The sequence below is a fragment of the Cibotium barometz genome, chromosome 21, assembly GCF_041138505.1.
Source record: "Cibotium barometz isolate CiBa-2024 chromosome 21, ASM4113850v1, whole genome shotgun sequence".
In the NCBI taxonomy this organism is placed as follows: domain Eukaryota; kingdom Viridiplantae; phylum Streptophyta; class Polypodiopsida; order Cyatheales; family Cibotiaceae; genus Cibotium; species Cibotium barometz.
In genome coordinates, this window is record NC_141066.1 from 13,701,720 (window position 1) to 13,716,852 (window position 15,133).

Here is a 15,133-nt window from a genome sequence, read left to right on the forward strand (position 1 = left end):
GTGAGATCATGGTCCTTTGTGATGGTGAACTTCATCGACTTCTTGATGGAGATCAAATCTTGGTGGTGGCTCCATTCCTATGTGCTAGATGGGACTTATTTCATGATGACTACATTAATAGTACAATATTGACTTGGTGAAGATGGCATGGCTAGCAACATGCTCATATTCACAACCTTTGTGGACTTCTTCTCATCAAATAAGCATGTGTGGCAACCTGCTACATTTGTAGGTGACATTACATTTGTATGACATTTTATAGCCCATGGGGCACATTGTCTTTACCTTAGTGATGTCTTAGTGGTTTTGTCTTAGTGATAGGCTCGATCCAAGCACACCCTATGTGGTATGGATGCTTGATCAAGGGAGGGTGTTTGAATATATGTGATCTGGCATTCATCCTTAGTGCAAATCTTAGTAAAAAAGACTTTGTGGTACCTTTTTAGGACAATTAGTCTAAGGTTGTAAGTCTTCATTTACTAGAGTTACTAGGAGTAATGTCTAGGTGGAATCTCCTTGATCCAAGGCACTCACCCTAACGTAGGGGAGGTGGAGGATTTCTAGGATCTAGGTGCCTCTTCCTTGGAGGCCTATAAATCAAGGTTATCACACTCACGTAAGTGTAGAGAGCCTGCTGTATTAATAAATTTGTGAAAATACTCTCTTCATTAGCATTTGTTTATGGTCTTGTTATGGGCTGATTCTTAAGCACAATCCATTGCTCTTGAGTCTCATATGTTTAATGCTTGTGTAGCTTGTTAATGTGTGGTGATAACTTGTGGATTGGGACATCTGTAACCTCCATTCTCTTGGCCGTAGGTTTGCCATGGGCCTTGATGAAGGGGTTTCCACCATCAACGACTGTTTCAGCCCAGTAGTGAAAAGGTTCCATGGACTGCTTTGTCCATGTCCAAGAGCCCTATGGTGAGCCCCTTGCGTCATCTTCAACAAAGTACCTGCTATAACAGGGTTGAGCCCATACTTTCTCACAGCATCAACACATTCATGAGGCTCATGAATGTGTGAGGGTATAGACGGGCCCTCAGTGGATGAAATCCCTAATAGGTCGCTGAAGCATGAAGACAAGCTCCTCCGGGGTGAACTGCCTGGAGGGTATAGACGGGCCCTCGGTGGATGAAATCCCTCATAGGTTGCTGAAGCATGAAGACAAGCTCCTCTGGGGTGAACTGCCTGGAGGGTATCTGCCGGTGATTTGTGATGATCTCTCTAATCCTCCCATGCCATCTAGATCTGCTACTACGGATACCCTAAGGTCTAGGGCATCTATCCCGAAATAGCCGGTAGGCATGCTCAAGAGTGACCCCTCTGGATGTGGATTGCGGTTGTGTCCTGACCCTGCCTTTGCTGCTGTGCTGAAGTGGTGCTCCCAAAGAAATCAGTAAGTTGTCTCTGCACAAGACCTCTATGTGCTACTCCCCCACGTATGAGAGTCTCTCTATGCCGGTGTATCTCTAGTAGAAAAAGTCCTAGGAATCTCTGGTTACTCTAGTCCATCACTCTGGCAAGAGGGCCGAAGCCCTCTTTGAAAAGGCATTGAAACCTCCCTCTAATCTCATAGTACACGGGGCATCAGTAGATGTAGTGCAACTCTATCTCTGGCTCTAGCTGACATAGTTGACATATACACTACTCTCCCAGTATCTGTGGTCCATATCTACTTGTCTCAATCCTCAGCTGATGAGGGAAGTGCAGATCTAACTAGTAGTGCATCTGATACCATGTGACAAATGTGTGTCCATGTATCTCGGACGAGTGATGAAACCATCCTCTGTTAGGCAAAGCAGGTGATCTGTGTATATGAGAGAGAGAGAGAGAGAGAGAGAGAGAGAGAGAGAGATCAATGTTATGGAAGCTCATTGCATTTCAGAGAAAACTTTTAGAAAATTTTAGTATTTTGTGATTTTCAAGTAAAGGCAAAAAATCTATATTTATAACATTAGTGAAGTGAATAAATACTTAAGCTTGGAGTGTAGGAAAAACAGATCTCATTAAAAACTCAACACATGCCTATGATTATAGTGTTGTTAAATTTAGAAGTGATAGCTCTCATTAAATAGATCAATAAATGTCTCCATTTGGAGTATTTATTAAATAGATAAATAAATGTTTACATTTGGAGTCTTTAGAAGAGATGACTCTCATTAAGTAACTCAACCCTTGTAGGTAGACACGATTTTTAAATGCATTTTGAAACTTATTGTACCTTTTTTTAAAGGGTGAAATTTTTTTAACACTTATTTTGAATAAACCCAAACTCTAGCCTATACATTGTATCTTTAATTCACATCTAAAACGTTTAATTCACATAACTATACGATCATATGGTTTTTTAAAAGCTATTTCTAAACATCTACATTTAGCACATCCCCACTGAAAATTTTGGACCTATCTTATGTATGATAAAGTGGAGAGTGGGTAGTTTATTTCCTTAAAAAACTCAAAGACACAGCTCTCTAGTTAACACATTTCAATCTAGGTTTTTTATCTTTAATGTTCTTCTTTCTTCATCAATGGACTCGTAATTTGTTAAATTCCTTTAAAAACAATCTCTCTTGAATTTTATTTATTGTGTTACAAATGGAATGACGAGAGGCATTGTCTTTTTCATACACTTGTAATAATAATGCCCAATGACATGACAAATAAGTCTCCTAAAAAGTAACAAATTTAAAAAAGATGAAGGGATTGTCACAAGATGTAATAGCCCTTATATAATATAATATATATTTCCCACAAAAAAAAGAATAATGAGAGGTTTGACAAATGACACAACTAATACATGCTATTGTCACCTCACTAAAATACCACACTATCTAAACACTAACCACACCATGTAGCACACTCACGAGAATTTTACTTTTGCACAAAAGTAAGATTATTCTGCACTAAAGCACATGGGTTTCCACGTAACACATAGTTTTACTTTTATGGGTTTCTACCTACCTTTATGTGTGATTTGGCAAACCTCTTAACTCTCATTATCCCTTTTTTAAAATTAATTTTAGGGGGGAAAATGATCCAAGTGGAGATTATGAAATTTGAAGATTTCACTAATAATCATTCAACAAAAATGGTCTCGAGCTAAAGCTTGGTTTGAACCCCAAAAGCGACGAACACATCCTTCTCAATGAACTTTTTCACTTGGCTAAGGTTCATTTCGGGACAGTGTGACTCTAGCCATAGCTATGAACACTAGGAACTTGCTTGTAGTAAGGGTGGATGTAGGTCACGATGTGATGATGTATATAATCTTTCTACCATACACATGCTTTTAGCTTGATATCATATGTATATGATCTTTCTACCATGTGCTTATCTCGCACAAGAAAAAATAACTATCACATGTTGCTTTAATGAATACTAGTTGGGAACCCATGCTTCGCATGTCTTTTGAGGCTTCCAAAATCAAATTCTACCCAAACCTCCTCCTCCCCTTCCTGAACCTCCAAATTCTTACCACGTTAGCTTTGTGAAACTCTTCCTTACGATAATATAGAGATGGGTTGCTTCACACGATTATTTAAATAGTAAGGTAAGTCTTAGACGAACCTGGACGAGACCGTTCTCCTTGTCCTTTATAGCTCTAGACCCCCAAAATGGTAGCAACAACAACCAGTCCTCTCCGTATGAAAACAAACACTGTCCCAACTCTTCAAGGTATCACATTTAACCCTTGCATGTTGTCCTATTAATTCATCCTACTCAACAAAAGGCTTGACACTTATTTGCCTTTTATATTTGAAATTCGATCCCCAATAATTTAAGCAAACTCTTAAAGCACAGCCACGGCTCACACGTACAAGGGACAACATTAGCCATAAATAATCATTCTTGATGCTTACCCCTTAGGTGTGAATCCCGTCATCTTTTTTAAATGAAATAGAGGGAGATTGAGTGTTTGATTTATTTTGTTTGTATAACACAATGATCATTCTTTTACTAATACACATAATGCTATGTTTGGTTTAAAGTCTGGGATTTCAACATTAGATTCACACACAATGTAATCGAAATCAACTTATATTACAAAACCAACCCCCTCCGCCCCTCTCTACGCACAACCCCCTCCTCTCTACCCACAACCCCCAACGCCCAAAATCCCATCACCACATCATATGCACACTAATTCATCTCCAATAAAAATCCATATCTCTTAGAACCTTTGCTATGCATAGAAATGAAATGGTGAATTATTTTAGTCCCTAACATTACCAAACTTAATCATTTTTTCACAGATAAGATTCAAACATTAATGAATCTAACCTCCCTCAAAGATAGCAAGACCACCTTTTTGTTCCTCACCCCTCCTGCTATGGGCTTGGTTGCTTGCACAAGAGTTCCCTTTGTGTGAGATGCATGCGGTTGAGCCCTAGTGTTTGAGTTAGCTATTATCTCTTCTCTTGTGTACTCCTTGTTAGTTTGGGAGGGAGGACCTTTAAGCTTATGAGTGAGCTTATCCCTTGTGCTGAGTGGAGTGTGGACGAGAGGACCGTTGAGTTGCTTAAGCCATCGGAAATTCCAGACACGGAATCACCTGCCTCTATAGCTGTCCATCCAACAGCCTTGGAAAACACCACGAACTTGGGGCACCACCAGCACACTGGCTGGAACACTTCTCACACAATTCACCACACCACCCAAACCAGAAAAACAGCACAAAATAGGGGCACCATAGACAAAATAATTACCCAGCAAAAACATACACAGCACCATCCACAAACAGTGCTGAAACCAAGGTTGTTTTCCACAACAAACTCTATGCTATTTTCACAGTCTCAAAGAGCCCTCGCTGAATTGCATAGGCTGTCACAAACTGTAAGTACATGAACACCGCGTTCTGACCACGTCCCTTGATTCTCAAGACAAGGAGTACCAAACAGCCTCGAGTTCATAAACCCACACAAGCCTGTCTCCTATCTTTTCCTGAGATACATCCCTGAGTCCCTGTACACGCAGCCAAGTGTCCATGCATACAGCTGTAAACGCAGCCATTAAAAACATCCCACAAGCTCGTCCTCCAAAACAGCCCCGAAGCTTTCCCAACTCTTGCTCTCCAAGCTGCCAGCCTTCTCACTACTTCACTGCAGTCAACGTGCTTTCCTTGGCGATCTCTTTCTCTGCTTCGCTGTAGCTGTTGCCTCCCAAAGCTCTCCGTTACCAGAGGTGGCTCCTTTTCTCTCTCTCTCTCTCTCTCTCTCTCTCTCTCTCTCTCTCTCTCTCTCTCTCTCTCTCTCTCTCTCTCTCTCTCTCTCTCTCTCTGCGCTTCCAGCTTCTCCCGGCGACTACCAATAGAGAAACATCTCCCCCCCTACTGTGGCGACTTATCACATGAGCTACGATCGCCACGACCCTTCTCCATAGCAGAGCCGCCATTGGTTCTGCTTTAGCTGCACCTCAACAGTCTGCTGCGCTACCAGCCATACTTCCTCTTCCCGTCACTACCAGCCTTTGCTGGCGACCAAAGCCAAACAACACCACACCTCCTGTACTCTCTGGTGTCACCCGCTCAGAGAACTGGCGGCCACCACACTACCCAGCAAAACCTTGCAACCCCTCTATCATTTGTCACCAGCAGCTGTGCCAACCCAACCTGCTCGCTCGACTCTACTCCTTCTTTTCGTCGCTCTAGCCCCACCGCCGCGACCAAGCAAAACCAAGGCAATCCTACCCCAAACTCAACTCCGCTCTCTCTCTCTCTCTTGGCCAAACTACTGTCCCACTAGTCAGCCGCTCCTCTCCATTTTTTTCGGCCATGTTGGCGTCTCTCTCTATCCTGGAGGATGGTCACGATCCTTCTTCTCTGCCGAGCTGCCCAACGTACTCGTTTCGCTACATAACTTACCAAACATGGCTATTGTCCATGCGTTGCCATCCCCCTTCACGTGGTTACTAAAAAATGGCCAACATCTACACACATTAGGTGCCCAAGAACTATATCCAAAATCATCCCACAATCGACCAACCATCCTCGAGGCCACACGCACTGCTGCAATGAGAAAAGCTTCAAATCTCAAGCACCTGCTCCCAAAAAAAACATGCATGTACTAGCCCACTACCAGGCCATCCACTCTGTACACCTGCCGGGGCATTCAGGGCAAAGCTTTTTTTGCATGCCATGCATGCATCCCATAGGTACACAAGCCCAAAACACCTTTCAAAATTTTGCCTGACACTTGGCATGAGTGGATGTGAGAGAATGGAGAGTTTGTGGTGTATGTTGAGTTTCCTTTTAGTTTTTGTTACCCTTATCCCCTTAGATTAGGTTCTCCTTCCTTCTTGTTACCCTTACCCCTCCCATTCTTTTATTCTTTCATTCTTTGTCCAGCACGTTTTGGGTGATAGACAAGCTCTTGGGAAGCCTCCCATGGGTATTCCATCGATCCCGCGAATGCCCGGAGTAGCTAGCCCTTCACCAGTGGCTTAACAATGGTTCCGTTGCCAGGACCAGTTCGCAAGGAGGCAAAAATATCAAAGGAGAAATCAACATCAGGTGTAAGAGCTTCAACAACTACTTGATGGGTAAAAGTTACTTCATTGACACAACCAATCATAAAGACTCTTGGATTCTTGGGCTTTCAAGATTTAATTTCATGCCAAGACTCATTGTTTTGATAAAGAGAATTTAATTGTGACAAGAGAAAAAAGCTTGTATGCTCTTGGAATACAAGGGAGGGTAGAGCTTTTTTGAGTGCTCTAGTGCAAGATTTCAGCTTTCAGTCTTCTTTCTCTCTAGTAGTAGAGCTATTAAGCTCTAAGACTATACCCAACAGCAAAAGATGCACTGAGAACAGACAAACACTCCATGAAGCACTGCATGCCGCAGAGGGAAATATAGTAAGCAAGAGGGTTTTGAACCCCTCATCCCCCATGCCCCATGCTGTAACCAAAGAGCTTTGCTGTAAAAAAAAAAGGAAGCAGAGATTTTTTTTTCTTTAACAAATATCTTTGCTTTTAAAATAAAGCAACAGAGACTTTTGTGCTTTATCTACGAAGAAGTGCTGCTTGTAGCTATGTGACAGGAGGAGATGCTTCCCAACTGTCATAGAACAGGACGTGTAGAGCAAAGAACAAGGGCTTGTGCAAAGAAGAGAGAAGCTGGACAACAACTGCTACCTAATTGAAGCTGCCATCAACGAACAGCCAGATGCAAGCATAGTATTTTCAGACGGTAGCACACTTTCTGTAAAGGCATCAAAGGACGGCCTCCTCTCTGTCTTTGAGATTCGTCTTTGGCTTGCAGATTTAGTAGGCACATTAGGGTTTCTTGATTTTGTAGGCACATTAGGGTTTCCTCTCTATAGATTTAGGTTCTGAAGGCCACCTACAGAACAGAAATAGAAGGCCGATCCTTGCAAAGCTTCGTCGATATATCCTCGCCATCGACGCCATCTCGGACCCTACATCAACATAGCCTCGCCACCTTACGCATCATCGACCACATCCTTGGCATTTGCTCAAGCTCCATGCTTGGGCCATTATACGTGGGATCTTGGCATACCTACTTGGGGACCCTTCAGGTCCCATTCTCATATGGTATCCTGGTGGACACGAATCCATCTAGAGGTGGGGCCATACCCCGGTGGGGCCGCACTTCATGATCATCTTCATTGACACCCATGGCTTGCTCCATTGTTGGGGAAAGGCGCCCTCCTCACCACACTCGGCATTAACCATGGATCTTCCTCATGGATCCACCCCACCACCTTTTTAGCTTTTTGTCATTTCATTTTAGTCATTTTATTTTCACCATATATCCCTCCACATAGCCCAGGCCATGTATTATACCTCAATGCGCTATCTTTGTGTACACATCCCCTTCATGCCTTTTGGTTCCCGACATCCGTGGGACCGGATGTCATTTAGAGGTGGGGTGATGTTAACCTCCTTTTACACATTGGCCTTGCTCCATTCCCACATAGCTTTGGCATGCACATATCCTTTTTGACACTGTATACATTTGTAGTAGTGTGCACACATTGTGCTACTTTGTTGGACTCACCTATGCTCGCCATGTGGCACATGGGTTGGGACTTCTTTGCATGTGGGATATCCCATTTGTTATATATATGGAGCATGGGTGAGGGAGAGCTCATTCCCCTCTAGCCCAAGTTGTGGAGTCCATCTTATGTTCTCTTTAGGATTGAGTAGTGTGTCTTGTTCTCCCCTCTCTCCTTAGAGGTTGAGCTTATGCTCCTTTTAGGGTTGAGTGTAGGCATCTATTCTCTTGAGATGAACCATGACTTGTTGTTTTGGGCATGGCTTGCTTGCACAAGAGTTTCCTTTGTGTGAGAGGCATGCGGTTGAGCCCTAGTGTTTGAGTTAGACATTATCTCTTCTCTTGTGTGCTCCTTGTTAATTTGGGAGAGGGAGGACCTCTAAGCTTATGAGTGAGCTTGTCCCTTGTGTTGAGTGGAGTGTGTGGATGGGAGGACCGTCGAGTTGCTTGGCATGAGTGGATGTGAGAGAATGGAGAGTTTGTGGTATATGTTGAGTTTCCTTTTACTTCTTGTTACCCTTATCCCCTTAGATTAGGTTTTCCTTCCTTCTTGTTACCCTTACCTCTCCCATTCTTTTATTCTTTCATTCATTCATTCTTTGTCCCAGTAGGGTTTGGGTGAGAGACAAGCTCTTGGGAAGCCTCCCATGGATATTCCATCGACCCGCGAAAACCCGGAGTAGCTTTGCTGTTAAAACCTTAAGATCTCTCTAGATAATTGTTATGCATAAACATGCATAAATAAGGTATAAACTTTATAGAGTGGTTACATGCTGTTAAAACCTTAAGATCTGTAAGATTCCTCCCCAGCCTCTTAAGATGTCCAGCATCTTTTCCCTGTAATCAATTCCCTCTTCAGAATTATAAGAGATCTCGTCTCTGCTTGTTTTGACATAGCGAGAGAAAATATTCTAGAGAGAGAATATTCAGATTTTGAATATTTTTAGATAGAATTTTTTTTCATATTATTAAAATGAATTCCCCTGAAACAGAAATTCAAAAAGAACTTTACAATGTGCAATTGGAATTTATTGGAAATGGGTATAAAGGACCTTAGCCTAAGGGTCTAGATTTTCAGAAATTTTTGGATTATGGTCCAATTAAGGTTCCTATGGGCCAATAGCATCAATCCATGTGTAGGGAGGAGATAAATCCAATTTGTAAAAGAAGATATCCAAAAATGAGTAAATGCTCACATAAGATGAAGAGTTGAAAATGTACAAGGTTTATTAGTAAAAAACTATGAGCAATATTCAAAATATGAGATATTTTGGGTAATATCCAAAAATGAGTAAATTCTCACATAAGATGAAGAGTTGAAAATGTACAAGGTTTATTAGTAAAAAACTATGAGCAGTATATTTTGGGTATCCAAAAAGGAGTAAATGCTCACATAAGATGAAGAGTTAAAAATGTACAAGGTTTATTAGTAAAAAACTATGAGCAATATTAAAAATATGAGATATTTTGGGTATCCAAAAATGAGTAAATGCTCACACAAGATGAAGAGTTGAAAATGTACAAGGTTTATTAGTAAAAAACTATGAGCAATATTAAAAATATGAGATATTTTGGGTATAATGATTCTATTTTGACACATATGTAAGGAAGGGGAGTTCTTTAAAGGAGGTGCATATTTCACATGCTTGAATGAGTTTTAAACTAAAAAATAATGTGATATTTTTATCTCTCCTCTCTCTTGAACCAAACTAAATCAAAATGGAACCAAACCGAATCAAAAAGTAATCAAACTAGGTCCAAATCTAGTCCAAATTCAACCAAACTGAATTTGAAAAATTCTAGAATTTAGTTAGCTTTGGTTAGAGCTTCCCTCTCCTATAAATAGAACACGAGTCCTTTGAAAAAAAGGAGAAGAATTTTACTATACTAGAGTTATGCTGAAATAATGCTAATTTCTACTATTCTCTAAAATTCTCTCCAAATTGAAGAAATTGGAGCTTCCCTCTTTCTTCAATCCCCATTGGTGGCTCCATCAACATACTTAACCAATTGATTGGTTGGGGGCCTCTACCGTGAACAAAGAATCAAGCAATTTGTAAGGTAAATGGTGAATTTTGATCTTTTCTATAATTTCTCAAGGTTTCTCTCTTCTCAACTCCTCTCAAGCTTGAGAAGCTTAAATGGGAATGGTTTTTGAATGCTATAAAAGTTAATTGATGAATGGTAGTAAAGAGTTACATAATTTGATGAATGCTATTGAAGTTAATTGATTAATGATAGTTAAGAGTTACATAAATTTCCATTTATGTTTAATTCAAATGGTTTTTATGTAATTTCTCTCTCTCACTCAAGAAATGGTCATACTCATGACCCATTCTCAATCCAAATGAAGCTTTTCATAAAGCTTTTCCTTAATCTAAGATTAATCTATGCTTGAGGCCAAATTAATGGCTTTTTTCTATGCTTTTAGTTTATGTATTTCATGAATATTGATGATTCAATCCATTATGGATTAATGATCCAATTAGGGGTCATTCTAATTATTTCCTTAATGATAAGCTTTATCCCTTAGAAGAATTGAGATTTATCAGTCATAGCAGCGGAGCTATGGCAAAAGTTTTATAAAAATTACGCATAAAATAATTTCATTCAAAGCATGAAAAGAGGACTTCCTATCATATTCTAGGAATTATCATCCTAGATTAATTGAAAGATATTCATTGTAATCCTAGATTAATTGAAAGATATTCATTGTAATCCTAGAGAAATTGATTTTTATATTATGCATAACTGATTTTCATGCATAGAGGTATGCATAAAAGATTATTATTTTAACATAAAAGTGTTACTTTTATCATAATTAGATTTCATGCATAGAGGTATGCATAAGAGATGATTATTTTATTATAAAAGTGTTACTTTTATCATATTTGAATTTCATGCATAGAGGTATGCATAAAAGATGATTATTTTATTATAAAAGTATGACTTTTATCATAATTGAATTTCATTTCATAATTAGATTTCATGCATAGAGGTATGCATAAAAGATGATTATTTTATTATAAAAGGTGTTACTTTTATCATATTTGAATTTCATGCATAGAGGTATGCATAAAAGATGATTATTTTATTATAAAAGAGTGACTTTTATCATAATTGAATTTCATGCATAGAGGTATGCATAAAAGATGATTATTTTATTATAAAAGTGTGACTTTTATCATAATTGAATTTCATGCATAGAGGTATGCATAAAAGTTGATTATTTTATTGTAAAAGTGTTACTTTTATCATATTGGATTTCATGCATAGAGGTATGCATAAAAGATATTCTTTTTATACTAAAAGTGTGATTTTTCATCATAAATGGATTTTATGCATAACTTAGATGCATAAGAGAAATTCTTTTATTCTAAAAGTGTAATTCCTACCAAATTGAATTTATGCATAAGAAGATGCATAAAAGATTGATTTTTAATTCAAAAGTGTCATTCTCATCTAAATTGAATTTATGCATATGAAAATACATAAAAGATTGAATTTAATTCAAAGTGTCATTTTCATTTAAAATAAATTTATGCATAGGAAGATGCATAAAAGATTGATTTTTACTTCGAAAGTATTAATCTCCTTAAATAGAATTGATGCATAAATAAATGTGTAAAGAAATCATATATCAAATATAAGAATTCTCTTGTATTCTATAAATAGATATGAGATGAGATAGGATATGATAAGAGGTATATAAGATGTGATAAGAGGTGATAAGATGCTTATGAAATAAGTTAGGAGGTGATAAGATGAATTAAGATGTGATAAGATGTGTATGGGATGAGGTAAGAAGTGTATGTGATAGGATAAGATGTATATGGGTTGTGATAGGGCGAGAATGGATGTGATGTAAAAGATTAGATGTAAAGGCATATGGGATTATATGAATGGGAATGTGGAAATGGATGTATGTATGTGGATGTGTGGATGTGGAGATGGGAGTGTGGATGTATGAATGTGAAAATGGATGTATGCATGAAGATGTATATGCATAGATGTGAATGTGGATGTAGATGTGGATGTATAGATGTGAATGGGAATGTGGATGTGGATGTACGTGAATGTGGATGTATAGATGTGAATGTGGAATGTGGATGTGGATGTAGATGTGGATGTATAGATGTGAATGGGAATGTGGATGTGGATGTATGTGAATGCGGATGTAGATGTAGATGTATAGATGTGGATGTGAATGTGGAGGTAGATGTATGCATGTAGATGTAGATGTATAGATGTGGATGTGAATGTGGAGGTGGATGTATGCATGTAGATGTAGATGTATGGATGTGAATGTGAATGTGGATGTGGATGTATGCATGGAGATGTGGATGTATGCATGTAGATGTAGATGTATGAATGTGGATGTGGATGTATGCATGTAGATGTGAATGTACGCATATAGATGTGGATGTATGGATGTGAATGTGCATGTAGATGTGGATGTGAAATAGATGCATGGATGTAGATATGGATGTATGGATGTGAATGTGGGTATGGATGTGGATATATGTATGGATGTGAATATATGATATGTGATGTGAAGGAATCTGAAGTGATGAGATGGAAAATGATGTGATGGGATGAGTACACATATAAATGGAATATGGAATAAGTAATGTGGATTGATGAGGGATAATGTGAAAAAATGAGAGTTAATATAGAAACTGTATTTGTAAACTGTTTGTAAATGCTGTTTGTAAATGGCTGTTTTATGTCAAGAATGCTAGGGAAGCATTTTGATCGTCTTGTGATTAAGGTCGTGGAGACCTAACTAATAAAGTTGCAACTGCTGACGGAGAGTCAATGGAGGACGTCTCGCGTAGCAAAGTCGGCCGAGGTCTTGACCAGCATCGGTTCGATTAAAATGGTGAGCTTCCGGTACGGTGGATGAGGGACCAAGGAAGCGGCCTATGAGTGAAGCGCTAGGTCACCTGCGAAGGATCCTAGAGGGTGCTGACCATACGGTGCTCGGGCTCTGGGTCGCCTAGGATACCCACGCGTGCGTCGAGGAAGATATTGGAACAAGGAGTAAGAGTTGTTTTGTGAAACCGGGCATGGATCTGGTTGATTGACCTTGCTGGTCTTCAATGGATGAGTCCATGGCTCTTTTTATGGATCTGTTGGTTGATCTTGCTGATCTTCAAAACGAGAGTCCATCTTGATTTTTATAAGTGATTATATTGCCGAGTATTATGGGCTAGGAACTATTGAAAAGGCCCCTGAGTGGACAGGTGGTGAGCGTTCTAGTTGCCAATGATGCCATAGATACTCTGATGAAGGAATGATGGAAAATTATGAATCAACCGGATAAATTGGAAGATTGTGATCAGTGGTACTATGGTTTCATTAAAGGATTGTTTTAAAGTTAGCTGACGCTAAGAAAAGGTAATTTCATATTGGGTGTGTAAGTGGTGTGGCTAGTTTTATATTTGCATGAACTTCCGGCTAGGGGGCCTTGGAACTCTTTTCCTTGGTACCCGGGACAAAACCTAACCAAATTCCAAATTGGATCCCATCACTACAGTGGTTGGGCGGTTGGCTAACCCATGGGATCGGATGGGGTTAGGCTGGACTGATGGATCCGTAAATCGAGACTCAATTTTTGTTATTACGATAGATAAAGTAAATCCCGGATAGTAATTGTTCTATGGATAGGAATCAACGGCTGTGCCTCTTGATGGGGAAAAAAGCGTTGATCCTAATGATCCAAGTGCAAGTTTCTTCCTTGATCCGACCGAGTATTTTTATGGGTGTAGTCGGATCAGCGTGATCAGTAATGATCTTGACTACGTTAGAGTAAAAAAGTTATCCTGGTGGAATCGCCCGTGCTTTCCGGGTAAGGGAAGTTTTTTCGGGTTCGGTTTTGGAAAAATCGACAGATTAGTCTCTTGTCCAGATATCCGTGGACGAGGCCCCGAATGTGGAACCCCTGCCCCGCGCGAGAAGTGCTACTTCCGCTGCTAGTACCCCGAATTTGTGCTCGGTGGGAACAGGGATCTCACAAGATCTCTCTAGATAATTGTTATGCATAAACATGCATAAATAAGGCATAAACTCATCCACCCGACCACCCCTGAGCCCAAGGGATGCACACATGAATTATAATGAAGTACATCATACCTTTACCTTGATGTCCCATACCATCAAGAGGTATAACTCTAATCCAGCAACATGTAACTATAGTGTGAAATGGTAGGTGAGTAGTTATGATCCTCTACACAAGAGAACATAACATAACCTAGCCTCAAGATAACATCAAGAGACCATAGCCTAAGCCCCCCTTGAGTGTGCCCCATGTCCCTATTATATAGGAGGGCCCTCAAGTGACTCTTGACTCTCCATCTCCCATGTGTGACCCTTGGATGCCTGACCCTAACCTTAGCCCTTAAGGTTAGTCCTAACCCATGCTCCACTAGACCTTGTTCCCATGCTCCTATGCTCACAAGCCTAATGTGGGTTAGCCTCCTAGTATATGCACACATAATGTGCATATAACATACTTCCCCTCTCTCAAAACATTGCACTCTTGCAATGAAAAGAAGGAGAACTGCGTTGAACATTCTCAACCGACTCCCAAGTCGAATCCTCTATTTCCCTATCTTTCCACCTAACTTTAACCTCAGGGATTAGTCAACTACAAAGTTTTCTTTCCCTGAATTCAAGTACCTTATCAGGTTCATGTGGAACATAGGATAATTCTTTGACTTTAATGAGTTCTTGAGGAGTAGCTATGTTATCCTCACCTCCCAGTTTCCCTTTCAATCTATTGATATGAAAGACTGGATGAACTCTAACATGTGGAGGTAGTTTAAGTTCATATGCAACTGTGCCAATCCGATGTATAAATCGGAATGGACCATAATATCTAGGAGATAAATTCGAGCATTTTACTTTTGATGACAAAGTCTAAGAATCTTTAGGAACTTTTAAATAAACCAATGCTCCTGGTTCAAAAGACCAGATTTAGCGTCCTCTATCAGCATAGAACCATGCCCTATCCTGAGCACTCCTGATAGAATCTTGAGCTTCGGTCAACATTTCCTACATATCATGCAAGAAATCCCTCGATGCATCAAGCTCGATGTTCTTAAGACGACCGAC

The 15,133-nt window shown here is 39.7% G+C and overlaps 1 long non-coding RNA gene across 1 annotated transcript; it reads left to right on the forward strand.

The window, feature by feature from the left end:
- Window positions 1-8,703: 8,703 nt before the first annotated feature.
- Window positions 8,704-14,927, forward strand: LOC147626874 (uncharacterized). The gene is made up of 2 exons (XR_015268504.1): window positions 8,704-8,763; window positions 14,080-14,927. It is a non-coding gene; the product is annotated as an uncharacterized LOC147626874 (long non-coding RNA).
- The last annotated feature ends 206 nt before the right edge of the window (window positions 14,928-15,133 follow it).